Source organism: Spinacia oleracea, chromosome 4, assembly GCF_020520425.1.
Source record: "Spinacia oleracea cultivar Varoflay chromosome 4, BTI_SOV_V1, whole genome shotgun sequence".
Taxonomy (NCBI): domain Eukaryota; kingdom Viridiplantae; phylum Streptophyta; class Magnoliopsida; order Caryophyllales; family Amaranthaceae; genus Spinacia; species Spinacia oleracea.
Window position 1 is genome coordinate 114,018,677 of NC_079490.1, and position 15,440 is coordinate 114,034,116.

The 15,440-nt window shown below is 37.5% G+C and overlaps 1 long non-coding RNA gene across 3 annotated transcripts; it reads left to right on the forward strand.

Moving 5' to 3' along the window:
* Positions 1 to 9,934: 9,934 nt before the first annotated feature.
* LOC110787032 (uncharacterized) lies at positions 9,935 to 15,146 on the forward strand. 3 transcript variants are annotated; one of them, XR_008918465.1, is made up of 9 exons: positions 9,935 to 10,225; positions 10,380 to 10,460; positions 11,151 to 11,209; positions 11,300 to 11,405; positions 11,536 to 11,616; positions 12,107 to 12,437; positions 13,585 to 14,055; positions 14,322 to 14,439; positions 14,606 to 15,146. It is a non-coding gene; the product is annotated as an uncharacterized lncRNA (long non-coding RNA). The 3 variants fall into 3 exon arrangements; XR_002533005.2 differs by having other exon boundaries at positions 11,300 to 11,616; XR_008918464.1 differs by lacking the exon at positions 11,300 to 11,405 and having other exon boundaries at positions 9,936 to 10,225.
* The last annotated feature ends 294 nt before the right edge of the window (positions 15,147 to 15,440 follow it).

Genomic DNA, 15,440 nt, shown 5'->3' on the forward strand with positions numbered 1-15,440 from the left:
CCTCTTTGGGTAAGTCTTTATCAGTGAAAACTATGGCCTTTTCTCCGGCATCTCTCGTGACATGGCTAACCAATGAGTCAGGTGTGATATCTGTAGGTACTGAGATGAGGTCAAGTGAGCGAATAAGCTTTTCGCGATGTTCCTTTGAAGTACACATAAGATCACAGATGGTAATCTCAGCCTTGATTCTTTTTAGTTGTTTCAGGAGAGGATTTTCAATGACTTCTGCGACGGTGGCGTGCCGTCCGTTCTCAGGAGTTTTCCTAAGCGGGATGTCGTCCATAGAAGGTGGGCGAATATCCGTTTGATATATCCTTCCAGATCGGGTGAGGTTGTCGACCTCGGGCTCCTGAGGGGTGGTGTCAATGAGAGCATACCCGGGCCAAGTTTCAGTGAAGACATCCTGGCCCGAGACTTGAGATAGGTAAATATCTTTAGCATCATCGTTCCACACACCGCACACTTCCCTCTCGATTCGATCCCTAGGGACCACAGCGAGTGGTGCACCTTGAGGTGTAATATACACCGTGGGGTCGAAATTCTCTGGTTGGTCGAGAGAGATGTGACAAGAGCCGAGTGGGCTCTTGTTGTTATTGGGTTTGCCAACGTTAGGGAGAGATATTACTTCATCCTCTATCATGTCCTGGATCGTATGTTTTAGAGTCCAGCAGTTTTCAGTGTCATGCCCATTTCCTTGATGTAATTTGCAGTAAGTACCTTCGACCCAATATTTGTTTTTGACAGGAGGGTCACGGGTGGGGCCTATAGGTCTCAACTTTCCTTGATTGGTTAGTCTTTCAAAGGCTTGTACCAAAGTTGACCCGAGTGGGGCAAACTTTCGGTCTCGGACCCATCTTACAGGGTTTCTTCGGGCGGGAGCCTCTTCTACAGCATGGACTTCTTGGGCTTGGGATGTGTTACCCCAATTATAGGTGTTGGTCTTATATGTGGGTTTGCTCTGTATGGTTTTGGCGAGCTCGTCCTCGATCTTTATTCCCACATCATAAACTCTTTTGAAATTGTCGAGTCCCAGGTACCTAAGGTGTTGTCTGTAAGCCGGGTCCAGGGTGTCAATGAATTTTTGGACCAATTCTGTTTCGGGAGGCCTATTGATTAGCTGGGCCGCCTGGTCCCTCCATCTAGCAAAGTAGGTTGTAAAACCCTCATTTTTCTTTTGGAAGAGAACTTCCAGCTCGCGCATGGTGACTTGGAAATCCATGTTCGACGAGTATTGCTCGATGAAGACATTGACAAAGTCTTCCCAAGTGGGGAAGAGCTTAGGGTCCTGATGATAGTACCATTTGAGCGGCACAGGTTCCAAGGACAAAGGAAAGGCAGGTAAGTACATGGACTTATCCACGCCTTTCAAGTTCATGGTATTCACAAAGCTCAGTAGATGATCACGGGGGTTATCCGTGGCCTTGAACTTTGGTAAGTCAGATGAACTGAACTTTTCTGGTAATTTGCCAGGAAAAGGTTCAGGATCGAGGGAGAAGTATTTGCTCCCCATGGTTTGCTGTAGGACCATTTTTTCAATCCTCTTCTCGTTTTCGAGGTCATTTTTGGCTTGCGCAGCCGCTAAGGCTTCGTTTTCCATTTTCAGTTGGCCCATAAGTTGGGTCATTTGGACCATCTGGTCTCGCAAATCTTTGATGGACATGTTTGGAGGTGCGAATCGAGGTTGGGGAAGCGGAGATCCTTGAAATGAGGGACGACGGACGGAGCTTGGAGTTACTAAACCTGGTGTTGGCGATGTATCTTCGAGACGCACTAGCCGTTGATTCCCTGATCGGCACCAAGTGGCAGGACCAGTCCTAGGCATAAGATAAGCTAAAGTTTAGGTTCCCAAAGTTTCAAGCATTACTTAGTCTAGACTTCGACTCTCTAAATTGGTTTTTTTTTTTTTTCGCTCGTTCTTCTGCCGGTACACGTTTTGGTTGTTTTTTTTTTTATTTTGGTCATTCTTTGGATTTTCGAAACACTTGCCCGTGTGACATTCATAGTTGTTAGCATGTTCGGTTTTGATGCCGAGCATTGCCGTCGTAGGAGGCCCAACAACGACACAAAGAGTTATTAATTTTTCACGAGTCGCTTTTTGTAATCGAGTGCTTTTCTTACGCCCTCGTAGCAAATTCTTTTGATGAAAATTGTTTTTTGCGCTACGTATTTTCCTTTCGCTCGGGCACCGAGGCTGCTGCGCCTGACCAGAAGGCCAAGCAGCAACTTCAGCGCCCAGCTAGGGGCGTGAGAAATTCTGGCGCCCAGCCAGGGGCGTTGAAAATGCGTCCCTGGCTGGTTCTCGTTTTATGTCTTCTGTTTATGCGACTTCGACTTGCGTGCTTGCCTAATAACGTCCTTTACGCGTAACAGCGTTTGTGGGATTCGTTACAGGCCATCCTGAGCGTCGCTTATTTTGTGGCGATCATTCGGGTTTGCGGAACACGTGTTTTGATATAACTCTTTGGTAAATTAGTCTATGAATGTTTGGGCAGTTTTTAAGGTCCTTGGTTTTCTAGGATGGTTTGTCACACACAATCACATATTTCGCCACACATAACTCATTACAAACATGGATTTGAAGATTAAATATGCCATGTAGTTTATGATAGGCTTCTATGGGTAGTTTATTTGCGCCTGGCTTGGTACCGCTTCTATCGTAGATCCAACACATGCCCCGGTCGAGGTAGTGTCTTCAACAGACGAATTTCGCTCAAGAGGCCAACCCTCAAGTGCAAGCCAAGGGGGCATGCAGGCGAGAGGGACCTAATGGGCTAGCGATTGGGTTCGGGATAGGTGTACTACCTGCACAAGTACCGAGTGGGAAACATGCGCGGCGTATGCACCCCCTTATTGGCGAAAAAAGGTATCCTTAGTCCCAACTCCCTAGGGAGCCGAGATTCGTTATGATGTTCTGCCCGTTCACATTAATATGCTGATTTTCAGGTCGTCCCAACTTGATGGGGAAATAAACGCGGGGTAGGATCGTTTCACCCTTCGGCTATTTTGATTACCTACAAGCACGAGTATTTCCTTCACTATCCCTAGTGGAGTCGCCACTGTGAGGGGGTCGAAAAAGCGCGAGGCTGATACGTGACCTTGTCCCTCGTGGGTGTGACGATTCTTTTTATTCAATCAAGTGTAATTGGATTTCCTGTGAGTATACACCCAATTGACTAGTAATATAGGAGTCGCCATTCAATTTTTAACGACAATGAGAAAAACTGACAAAACCCGGTTATCGTGACATAAAGGGAGTGCAATTATGTTTGACCACGACGGCCGTAGGTTCCCTTGTGATCCCTGGTGTGGGGATCTCTCAATATACACCCGCAAGGTAGAGATTGAGGGTTCGGGGGACTGTAACTACCGAGAGGAGTAATTCGCTCGTCGATAACTCCAGAGGCAGGATATCCTTACTAGCTCAGCATAAATAATTGAAGGGACATGCGTTAACTATTAAACTAATCTGAATTGATTTTAGCAATATGCAGCATATAACACTAATTCGATCGTGATTATATGATTTAAGTAGCATTAAAGGACCTAGCATGATAATCCGATTTCCCAAAAATATTATATTTGTTAGGCGTGATAGAACAATCAGATTAGGTTAGTTTAACAGTTCATAAAAGGGCGAGGAAAGGAGTTAAATCATCGAAAAGGGACACATTACGACGCACCCTTGAGAGGTGCGTCACGGTTCTCAGAAAACTAACCACTTTGACTTTGCTATTTCTCCTTTTTATTTAACGAATCTCAATTATGGGACAGGATACGTTCTGTTCGATTTATGGATCGATTGCGACAGAACGCGTGAACAGTTTCGCAGCGAGAGGCTTAGGCTAAGGGTTGGAGTCAATACTCAGAATATAATTATGTGTTGTTGTGTGTTCTTTCACGTTGAAACTAGGGGCCTATTTATAGGGAAGAGTTCGTGGAAAGATAGAATTGCAGAGTTCTAATCCACAAAGAATTAGTAAAAAACACGTACCCAGGTATTTTCAGCGCCCAGGCCTGGGCGCCGAAGATTTCGGCGCCCAGAGCCAGGCGTTGAAAATAGGGTCTGGGCAGTTTTGTTTAGTCAGATTCGGATTCCTAAAATCCGTTGAGTTTGAGATTAATTCGAGTCTTTTAGCGCGTATCAATTTTATGACGGAATGCGTCTGGGCCCGTTACGAACTCTAGGTTCGTTAGGATTTTAATTAATACGTAACTCCTATTTCCGAATCCTATTAGGAATAGGATTCTCGCGGTTTTCTATCTCATTTAGGATTTATGTTGGAGTGCAACACCTAATTCTGACAGGTTTCTATCTTTTATGATTTGCCACTTTTAGACGCTACCTTTTACGGCAGTTACTATTTTTAGCAGGTTTTCATAAATAGCAGGTTTCGGGTGAAATGAAATGGGGAATCGAGATTCGTTTATTTTATAGGAGATGCGTTGTCAAGTGGAGATTTATGTTTTCATCATCGAACCTTTCCCTTGCGGGAACGGGGACAAAAGTAGGTGTCTACACAAACTCATTAATCTTCATGATAATAGTTTGACTGCAAGTTTTAGGTTCCTTCACTATCTAATAGAAGAATATCATAGCTTCAGTAACCTGAACTCTATGTTTCTTCAGTATCTAATAGAAGAATCTCATATTTTCAGTCACTTGACTATATGCCTACTTGGGTATAGAACACCAAAAAATAGAATATCAACAGACACTTGAAAGTCCTTTTAATATTCTATTCTCCTTGAAGAACTTGTAAAGTCTTCTAAGAGATGTCTATTCTTTAAAGCCACTTCTAAAGTCCTTAAAGAATAAGTGTTCGGCTTTTCTAAAGAACTTCGAAAAGCCTCCGGAACGTCCATTTATGTTTGTTGTTTTCCTCTAAGACTTTTGAGGTCTATTTTGTCCCACTTGTCATTTCGGAAACGAATCTCCAAAAGGACACTATTTCGAGCAAACAAACATTATGTTCTCAAAAATTTGTGGTAGAAATAATACCCTTGTGTCTCATTTGAATAAATCACAATGAAACATATATCTATACTTGGGCCTTAGTTTGTCGAATAACAAACGCTAAGCTCCCACTGAGTTTAGAAACTCTTTAGATATATATATATATTTGAAAAGATATTCTGAAATTACTTTTCAATAGCTTTGACGAATTTGGTTTAGTTTAGCCGTAGTTGAGCATTTTGTTTAGAAATTATAGGAAAAATCTTTATGATTCACCATTGATCGAATCAAGTATTAATTGACTTCGATCATTCCAAATTTAGATAAACCATATCTTATGGAGCTAGATTATGAAATTACAACACACAATCATTGATGATCATTCTTGGTATAAGTAATCATCAACGTGATCTAACCTAGATCTTTATGATTTCTTGCCAAGTGGTGATTTTATACTTCTAAATCTTTGAACTAGCCAAACAGATTCAAACTTATATCACATTAAGTAAATAAACCAATATTCACTTAAATCCAGGTGATATAATAAAGTCATAAAATCTTTCTTTAGCTTTGAACTCTATTGTCTAGGTGTTCTAACAATAGATCATTCTTTTGTTACTTTCAACAAATAAAACTAGATCGTCTTGAATGATCTAGAAATCAATCAACTTTCAAAAGTCCATCAAAATAGAGCTTTTGAATGTTAACTTGTTGACATGGTCTAAGCAACAATGCTAAAGGTTTGTGGAACTCAAATCAAGAGATTGATTTGAACCCAGTAAAGTTCTTTATTGTTAAAGAGTTTTTTGTTTTAATCAAGCAAACATGACTCAACCCGTAAATGACCATTTCATTCAAATAAACAAACAAACATAGTTTTTGTTTTTCTTGAATGTGAGTCTTTCTGTGTTTGAAGCAGAAATTTAGGTATGCTGATTATGGAACAAAATAGCCATTAAGTTCCAGCCTTGAAAGGACTTAAAACAAACTAGATGACCCTACAACTAATGTATCATTGCCATGCTTCATTTCCCACTTGTAGGCCATTAGTGTAGCCTAGCTTCCATTGTTTGAGTTATTACCGAAGTAAGAACCTCAAGAGCTATATGATACCAAGGAAGCCTGATTGCTAGGTCACTTCTCTTTAAACATAAACTTATAGGTAGAAACAGAATCGTAAATTCCTTTCATTTGTTCCTTGTTTTCCTATTTCTTGTACCCTTTCTTATAGTTTTAAGAATTGACTCCTCTAGTGTTGACTTTTATACTTTGTTATACATGTCCAACGTCACTCCAACAAATTTCTTACCATTTTATTTATGTTGAATATTCTGTTTCAACTAGATGATCTTAGCAGAAGCTTGTAAAGTTCTCTAAGCATCGATCTATTCGAATGTCTAGGGACTAGACTCATTCGAGAATTAAATGGATAAAAGATATTAGTTTGCTAACCATTGGTAAAGTTGAGCGTTTAAACTCAATGATTTATGATCTTAAAACTACATTTTATTTTGAATTCACAAGCCCCAATCGGTTTGCCATTCGACTTTGATATTCGAAAACAACCATAAATGTCGCTAAAAGAAACGTACATTTTAAATTGCTCACTTTCTCTCATTTCCGTGAATCGTTCTTGGATTCACTGCCAATCCAGGAAATTTATTGTTACCTTTAAAAAAGGATTTACTGCAGTGTAAGATATTTAATTATAAACAATAATTAAAACATACATTGAAGCATGCAAAGTCTAAACATTTATCATCAGTAAGAACTTGAAAATTAAAGCGATAATTCAATTTAAACAAGTCATTGGCATTTTATTCGAGTTTTGTGTTCCGACAGGTGTGAATAAAATGAATCCAAGATCCTTAAATCATTGAAGAATTAAGCACATTATGTATTTAGACTCAATTCTAAAATATTTAAGGTAAGAAAATCCTTTACTAATAGTCTAGAAACTACTCTTGGTTGATAGGTAGGTCTAAGAACTTATTAGGTAAACCTATCTCATTTGCCACGACATAAAAGGACTCCTTACTTATATCGTTGAGTTTCACCAAAACTAGCATGTACTCACAATTATTTGTGTACCTTACCCCTTTAGGATCAACAAGTACCACCTCGCTATGGCGGAAAACTTTTACTTAGATTGATGTAAAGGTTATCCAAGTAAGTGTTATTTTGGTATGACACCTTTTAACTCAATTTTTAAAGTTTGGAACTTAAGGCTCTTACTATGTTGGTTAGATTTTAAGTGAACTAAAATCCTTAATCATGCAACATAATCAATCCATAATCTCATGCATAATTAAGACATATTTAAAGCAGTAAATAACTTAAAGCATGCATAAGATATAAATGTGATCTAGTATGGCCCGACTTCATCTTGAAGCTTCAACTTCAAAATCCGTCTTTGAAAATGGATTGGAAACTCCGTCTTGAATTTCACCATGGGAGGCGCCATTTTTTCAAATAGGATATGCTATAATTAAAACTAATTACAACTATTTGGTGGTACGCAGACCATATATAAAATAAAAACTTTGGTGCATTAGACCAATTTTACATTCAAATTAATAGTACGCATACCATATTTTCTATCCTATTTGGGCCATACTAATCACTTTCCATAACCTGCAAAACAGTACATTTACAATATACCATTCACCCATTCATTTATAAATGAATGGCCCACATAGCAAGTTAGTAGAAACAAATCATGCATCACATAAACATTTGCAGCAACTAATCAAAGGTTCCAACAATCTACAAATTATTCAACCTTATTAGTTCTAATCGAGTTGTTTTAACCTTAAAGGAATGTAGACCTAATCAAGAGTTTAATGACTAAAAGGTCCCACAAAAACCAAGAAATTTACATGCTCTACAAATTTTAAACATAAAATTGTATTTCCTAGTCCAACCGGACACTTACAAATTTAATTAAAATTTAAAGCTCAAATAAAATAATATTTAAAACCCTTAATTTTATTTTCAGTTGATTAAAATTAATTAATTTAAATATGATCAAGGTTTTAATTTTAGTAAAATAATTAGTATAAAATAATTTATAATAATTAAATTAATCAAAATTAAATTCCGAGAAAAATTAAATTACGAAATTAAATTTAATTAAAACCGTTTTCAACCGAAACATAAACAAAACGGCCCATACGTACCAAGGCAAGGCCATAGGCCGAAGCCCATGCCTCGCCCAAGCACGAACTCCGCAGCGCCCATGGGCCGCGTGCACAAAGCAGCGCCCAAGGCCCGCGTAGGTGCTTGCCGAGTGATTCACCATCGCAGCGCAACAGCTCTGTGCTGTGCCTACTGCCTGCTGCTCGCTGGCTGTGCGTTGGGCCGTGGCATGCGCAGCGGCACTCAAGCTCCCTTGCTCATTTGCTGATGCCTTGGCTCGTGCCTTGCGCTACGATGCATCGTTGCCCAATTTGCTCTAGCCTGCCACGCATGCCTTGCTTGCTCATTGCCTCGTACCGCATTGGCGACGAGCTCCCTTGCTCGTCGTCGCATGCCCGCACTATGTAACACCCCTTAAGGGTAACACTTAGCTTCCATTGCTTCGTGCGTGCAAGGTTGGTGATCGGTTTTATAAAAATTAATAATTTTTATACATTAAATTTAACGACAAATTAATAAATCATATTAATTTCACTAAATTTGTTCGAAAAATAGAAAATTTATTATTCAAATTAATTTTCGATTACATTTATTTTTAGGGATTAAAATCTAGGTCATAAAATTTTAAAAATTTACAATTTTAACAAATTTTATGGTGGTTTTTAATCATAGGATCCTAATTAAATTGTCAATTAATTATGAAATTCAAAACAAATTCTAAACTATTTGAAATTCAACAAATTAATTACAATTACAAATTAGGTTGAATAATTAACAAGATTAGGCTTTAAAATTGCTAAACATATGCAGTAGGTCAATCATAGATTCAAGATTTACATACAAGATTCGCAAATATTTAATTTAACATCATAAAAATTATAAATTTTGCATTTGAAAAACTAAAACTTCCGAAAAGTCATAGTTAGGCTTCGAATTTGGGAATTCTGGGTTCGGCGACAAATATTGTTTTTTGTCAAAATTGTAAAACACCGTTTACATGCGAAATTCACTATAAAATTATAAGATTCCGACCATTATTGACAAAACTGCCGAAAAAACATGCGAGCATATAATTAAATAATCGCACGAATTTGCAATTAATTACATACACGAAATTAGTCACCCCTTTAATTCATTGGAAATTTATAAATTTAATCCATGTTAACTATAATTGATTATGGAATTAATTAGAGGCTCGTGATACCACTGTTATGTTATGAAATATATAAACAATAAAATTTATGCGGAAAAACCATAAATCCAAGAATCCAAATTAATTGCCACATTGTCAATTAGCATAATTAGTATACATACAATGTGATGCGTGCCTTCCCTAGCTGCTCCCGAACGAACAAGAACAAGTACAGGACTCCAAATGTCGCCCTTCCATAGATAGTTCACAGCACGTCGGATCCGCCTCAGATTCAATTAACTAGAATATTATCTAAGGTTTTATGTGCACTCGGGAAACTTATTATAATATTAGGCAAGTATTAAATTCTATCTTGAATTTAATAAGTTAGAATAGTATATTGAATTGCATTATAAATTGTGATCATGAACCACATATTTATAGGGTGGAAATAACGGAGTTTGAATTCTACTAGGAATCAAATAACTAAATCCATTAGGATTCTAATTAAATAATATCATTAGAATTTTAGGTTTAATCAAATACCTAAGTATTTCAAATTTAACTAAAATATCCAATCCTAACACATATAAAGGCTTGAACTCTTATTACTATTCATATAACAGTGAGTTGCCCATTTTGCCCTTTGTTATCCTTCGATTTTACGGAGTGTGCCCTTATCCTCCTGCTCGTATCCATCTACGCGCCTCTGCTTAGATTGGGAACCTGTGTTTTCCCTTTCCCTCTTTCTGGTAAACTCATCTCCTCTCCTATGGCTTAGGTAGCTCAACTGATCCTTTGTTCCTACTTTTCTTTTTCTCAGATTACTTCATTTTGTTTCCTTCTCTCTCCCATAGCGTTACTTTTACCTGGATTTGGCACCTCTCCACGACACCTCTTCATCTTTCTCTTCTTAGCTTCAGTATTCCCTTCGCCTTCTCTGTTGTGCCTGAGTGGTATTAATTCAATGCCCTGCTTAATGCTTCTTAGGGGAGAGAATGGTGAGTTTTTTTAACTTTTCTCATCTCTATCAATCATTTATGCCAATTTCTCTTAGTTTCGCCATTTTATGTTCATATTAGGTTTAGGTTTAAGAATTGGATTAGGATTTATGCAGATTTTTGACATTTAGGGTTTGTCTTTGTGGTTTAACAGAAGTACAGAAGGGAATAAAACCTGAGAAATTGAGACAGTAACAATAGTCCAAGGCTGGCTATTGATCCTTCTTCGTGCAAGGTATCTTAATCTTCTCAATTTCCTTTTTAACTGAATTTGTAATTCATGTTGCAAATGTAAATTGGGGTTTCATGTATTTGTCAATTGTTGATTTTGAAATTTGGTTCAAGGTTTGGCTGACTTGGTAAAGTGATAACAATTGATTTGCTTTTTATGTACTTGATGTTGTTATTTGCAGTTATGTGATAGCTTCTATTGGGATAATATGTTATTTAAATACCAATGAATTTAGTCACGTATTAGGGTAAATTATTAAAAACACAATGGTTGGGTTTCTAATTCTTTGTCTCATCCAAAATTTCAAAGGCCAGCGAATGGAGGTGAACCACTTTACTCATGGCGTTGTTTTGACAATACCAGGTTGTTCTAGATTAGATATGGTTCTTTCCTTGTGTAAAAGTTGGGTGGATTGTTCCATTCATTCAATTAAGTCTATCAGTTGGACTGACTTGAACTGTCCCACAATACCGTTTGAACTGGGTTGGTGTTAGGCCGATTTAAACTTGGTATTTATGCATGATATAATTTCTCAGGGTACCCCAACCTATGTACCAGCACTAATTTGGCTTCACATAGTTAATGCTTTATATAGACTGGGTCTTATCATTGTTACCTTATTTCTAAAATCTATATGTGGTTCATTATCCATGAAATGACTGCCCGCTCATCTATGCTTTCCATGATGTTCAGGTGCTTAGAATTATGCATCAGGGAGTCATTCCTTATTTGTCTAATACTGTCATGTTATGGTGAGTTTACTCTCTTTCTTCCTCTTTTTCTTTTCCCTCATAGTCAAATTCTTGTGCTTACGCTTTTAGTTTCCTACATGGGGGTTGCAGTGACTTTTTGACCAAGTCTATGACATTGGTGGAGTAGTCATAATTATACCCCATCTAAATCACAAGGTCTAACCGTTTAAAGAGCTTGATGATCAACATTTTCCAAGTAGTCATCTTCATCTATCACAAGGAATTAATAAACCAATGACTCAATTCTAACATGACAACAAGAGGTGATGTCGCAGAGTTCTCACTATGTTATCTTCTTCCTAATGTTAATGTCCGTCATTATGCAGAGAAATGATCCATCATGCTTGCGTGAATTCGTTTTGTCAAATTTGTGTAAGAAGTCCCCTTGTATAAGTATCGGACTCCAGGTTTGTGATCTAAACCCATTTGAGTTGATTGGCTATACGTATTTTTTCATCTTGCCCTCCAAGATCACTTTTTGACTGATGTTAGCCTTTCCGTTTTGTTCGTTTTGATTATCTAAACAAATACTCCTTCTGTCTCAAGTACTTGCCCCATCTCACTTTATTGATGTCTCGGAATACTTGCTCAATCTGCACTATAATAAATAACGTTTTTCCAGCTTGGTCATTAACTTCTCAAGTACTACGCTAGGAATGTATGATATTTGAGTGCTTAGCTTTAGTCGCTGATTTTATAAAAGAAGCAGTCGTGATGAACTAATTATTTCTTTGTTCAATTCAGCACAAACTAGAATGGCTTTTGATCTATATGCTAAACTTTAGAGTGTTTGAACTTAACAATACACCCAACGGTCATAATCTACAAAACTCTTTATCCAATTAGTCTATCAAATAAGAATTTTTGGGAGTTTCCTGATCAGAAATTGTGTCCCAGGTTCTTGCTTCTTGTGGAGTAGACGACTTTGTATGTGGTAGGGCCTTTGAGATGTCTAAATGAACAGAATTTTGCGGTTGCAGCATGTTTTTCTGTTTAACCACAAAGATTCAGGCCCTACCATTGAGGAAACATCTTGCTACGGTGGGAAAGCAAGTCTAGACTCCATTGTAGAGTCATGGAACAGGCCACAAACCAACAACTTCCAGAAAGATGGTTACGACGGATCCCTAGAAGATTTTCAGCAGTGGGTGACAGAAATTTCGTTTGCTGAAAGGGTTTCTTGGGCGGTGGGATGGTTGTTTCTTACTGCTGGACTCTTTTTTATGAGGTTGGTGTGCTTCCATCTCATTTTCAATAAGTAACTCCTAAATGGCTAAGTTTCATATTTTTATCTTTTCTTTTTATGACATGTACTTTGATCATGTTTTTGTTAGTTTATCTTGAAATAAAATTCTTTATTAGGCATTATATCCCTAGACTAATTGCATTTCCTTGATAGAACTGGAACTATTCTTGAAATTATCACCATTTGGTGATGCTAAATTGCTAATGCTTGATGTGTGCTCGTGTTTGTGTGTCTGTGTTTGAAATATCTGACACATTGTTGTTCTGTAGAGTTTTTATACGTAAAAAATAACAATAAAAACAAACTGGACAAAGTCTTAACAACTTATAGTTTACTTTGAGAACTTTCTTATAGAAACTATTCAATAGATTATCTCTTCAATGTTAGCATGGTCTAAGGATAAGATTACCATCTTTGTTTCTTAATGATCAAGGTAGATCTAGCGGGTGTACGGTTCATTACGTATTATTGCCTTTCCCGAGCTCTCCCATGACCTGGAACCTGCCTATTTATCAAATTATGTGTCACATTCTTGCTTCTGGTGTTTGAGACTCGTCGTTTTTCCCTTTGCTTCTACTGGCCAGATTATTAAATTGACGAGAAAACATACAAAAATCTAGCTGTTGAAATGTTTTTCCCTTTTATATTAGTGGGTACTTCTAAAATTAGACGTGTTAGAATTTTGATGACACTCGGATTTATCGTTATACATGGAACCTTTAGAATGGATGTTCTTGTTTTATGGAATGTGGTACTCGAGCAGGATCATTTGGCAATTTTTGAGTGGTGAAACTAGAAGATGGTACAAATTTTCAGATTCTGATATGTGTTTTATACTTTGATATGTAGCTTGTTGTGTGGAATAAGACTAATTACTCTGAGAACACTCGAAACAATTAGTACTCCATATTCTTTTTGAGATGTATATGGTTAACTTTATTTCTTTTAGACCATGTTTTGTTAGTTTTAAACAAAAATGGGTAGTGGTTTATGTGAGTACTAAAAGTGGGTAATTGCAAGTTCTGTATAATAGTTTGAATATATTGGTTGCAATTTTTGAATTAATTGGTTTTATTAGCAAAATTATTTTGTGATTTTTTGAATGAAATGATTTCTTATGTTGTGGCAGAAAAGGAGAAAGGGATTATGTTGTAAATCTCGAGGGAGGTAACTTGTATGAGTGGATGATGCTAGACTTGGGAAGTGGAGCGCGAAGATCGAAGAGAGATAGTGATCTTTAGTAACCTCCCCCTGAATTGAATGACCAGGGTGAACATTTTCCTTACACCTACCCCAACAAAACGAGGCGAGGAGGTGGTGGTAGAGGGAGAGGAGCGATACTACAAATGTTGTAGCTAAAGCAGCAATAAGAGCTAGGAAAATGGTGGTGTTGGTCGAGGTCGGCGTGTTAGAGTGAAAGATTTAGACCCTGATGTTCTGGGGAAGGCCTTCCTGAAGTTCCGCTTATAAGAAGTTGATGGTGCCACTCACAATCAGGTGGAGGGTTCCAGTAGTAAAGAATATTGGAATGGAGTGAGGAAGCAGAGATAAGCTGGTGGCTTCTGAAGGGGAATCTAACCTAACATCTCTTCCTGAAATGGTATATTATCTTTTCTTTTACAATGGTTTGGATCTTTTTCATTCCAAATGTCATTACTTTCTGGTATGTTAACTTGTGTTTTTTATTTCGAAATTGAAGAATAATGCATTTCACCAGGAAATTTTCTGTTATTTCTGAGCTTTGACCGGTCTGCTTGCTTGGATCTTTGTCACTCTAAAAGTTAACTTTCAGATCAATGTATGATTGAGTTGAGTGTATAAAATGAAATGCCCACTTTCACTGGAGAATTTACTTTTATTTTACAGTCGTGTTAGAAGCAGATTTTCTCCCTGGTTTCTTACTGCCCACTCGTCAATCACGAGATCGTCAGCCTTGTGTTTGATCACTTTCATGGTCACCTGTTGGATTCTCACCTTAAAACAGGTATGAAAGACATTCCATTTGATTTTCTGTTTCTCATTTTAGGTTATGTTTATTTCGGTATCTGAAGTTTGAAAATGTATGATTGATGTTGTGATTGTGTAGCTTGGGTAATGTGATATCTTATGTACTTGTCTCATGTCCCAAATGTTTGTTTGTTGTGCTTAAGGGCACATGAAGGAGTACTGCCAAGTGCCAACCATATTGTGAGGTCCTACCTGAATGGATAGAGGTATGCAACTAATCACTTCGAATTTTGTAAGGGGTATGTCCTTTGTAGGTTCCAATCTGCAAAAGGATTTATGTCTCGAACAGGACTACCAGATGTATGCCAATATTTATCTAGACACAACTCATCTAGCATTTCTGACTGAGGATGTGAGTGACGTGAGAACCATAAGAGGTCTCCAAGCGTCATTTATTAGCCTTGCAGAGTTGTAGCACCCTTCATTGATGATAATGTCCCTAATGCTCGGGTACATGTGTATCCTCTTTCACCTCTTGTCCTGGGTTATAGAATGACAAAGGGCACAAAGAAGAAGAAGCTCGTACCTTGTCCCATGGTTGCTGGAAATTAATATAGTCAATGTGTATTTCTATTATTCCCATGCACTGGAAACAAAATTATTAGATATCATCCACTTTGTAAAGTTTCAAATATTGACTTTTCTCCTTTTACAATCTTTCTATACACATGGTCTTGAATTCTCCTTTGGGTTGGCAGTAAATTTATTGATATCAACTGTTTGTGCAAAAAATTATTCATTTGTTTTATTCTTTTGAATTTAAAAGTTACATGGTAATGGTCAAATCAGTTTGGCCAGTACATATGGTAGTATTTTGTTGGGTATGTCATCTGTTTTCTTCTAATTTTGTTCTTCTAATTTTGCAACTTCTGATTTGGGAAGTTGGAGTACCTGTTTGTTTGTTTATAGTAATTTGTTTAGCTGACTCTTTGAGATATGTTATCCATTTTTATTTTTCTTTTGGAATTTGGTCGATCT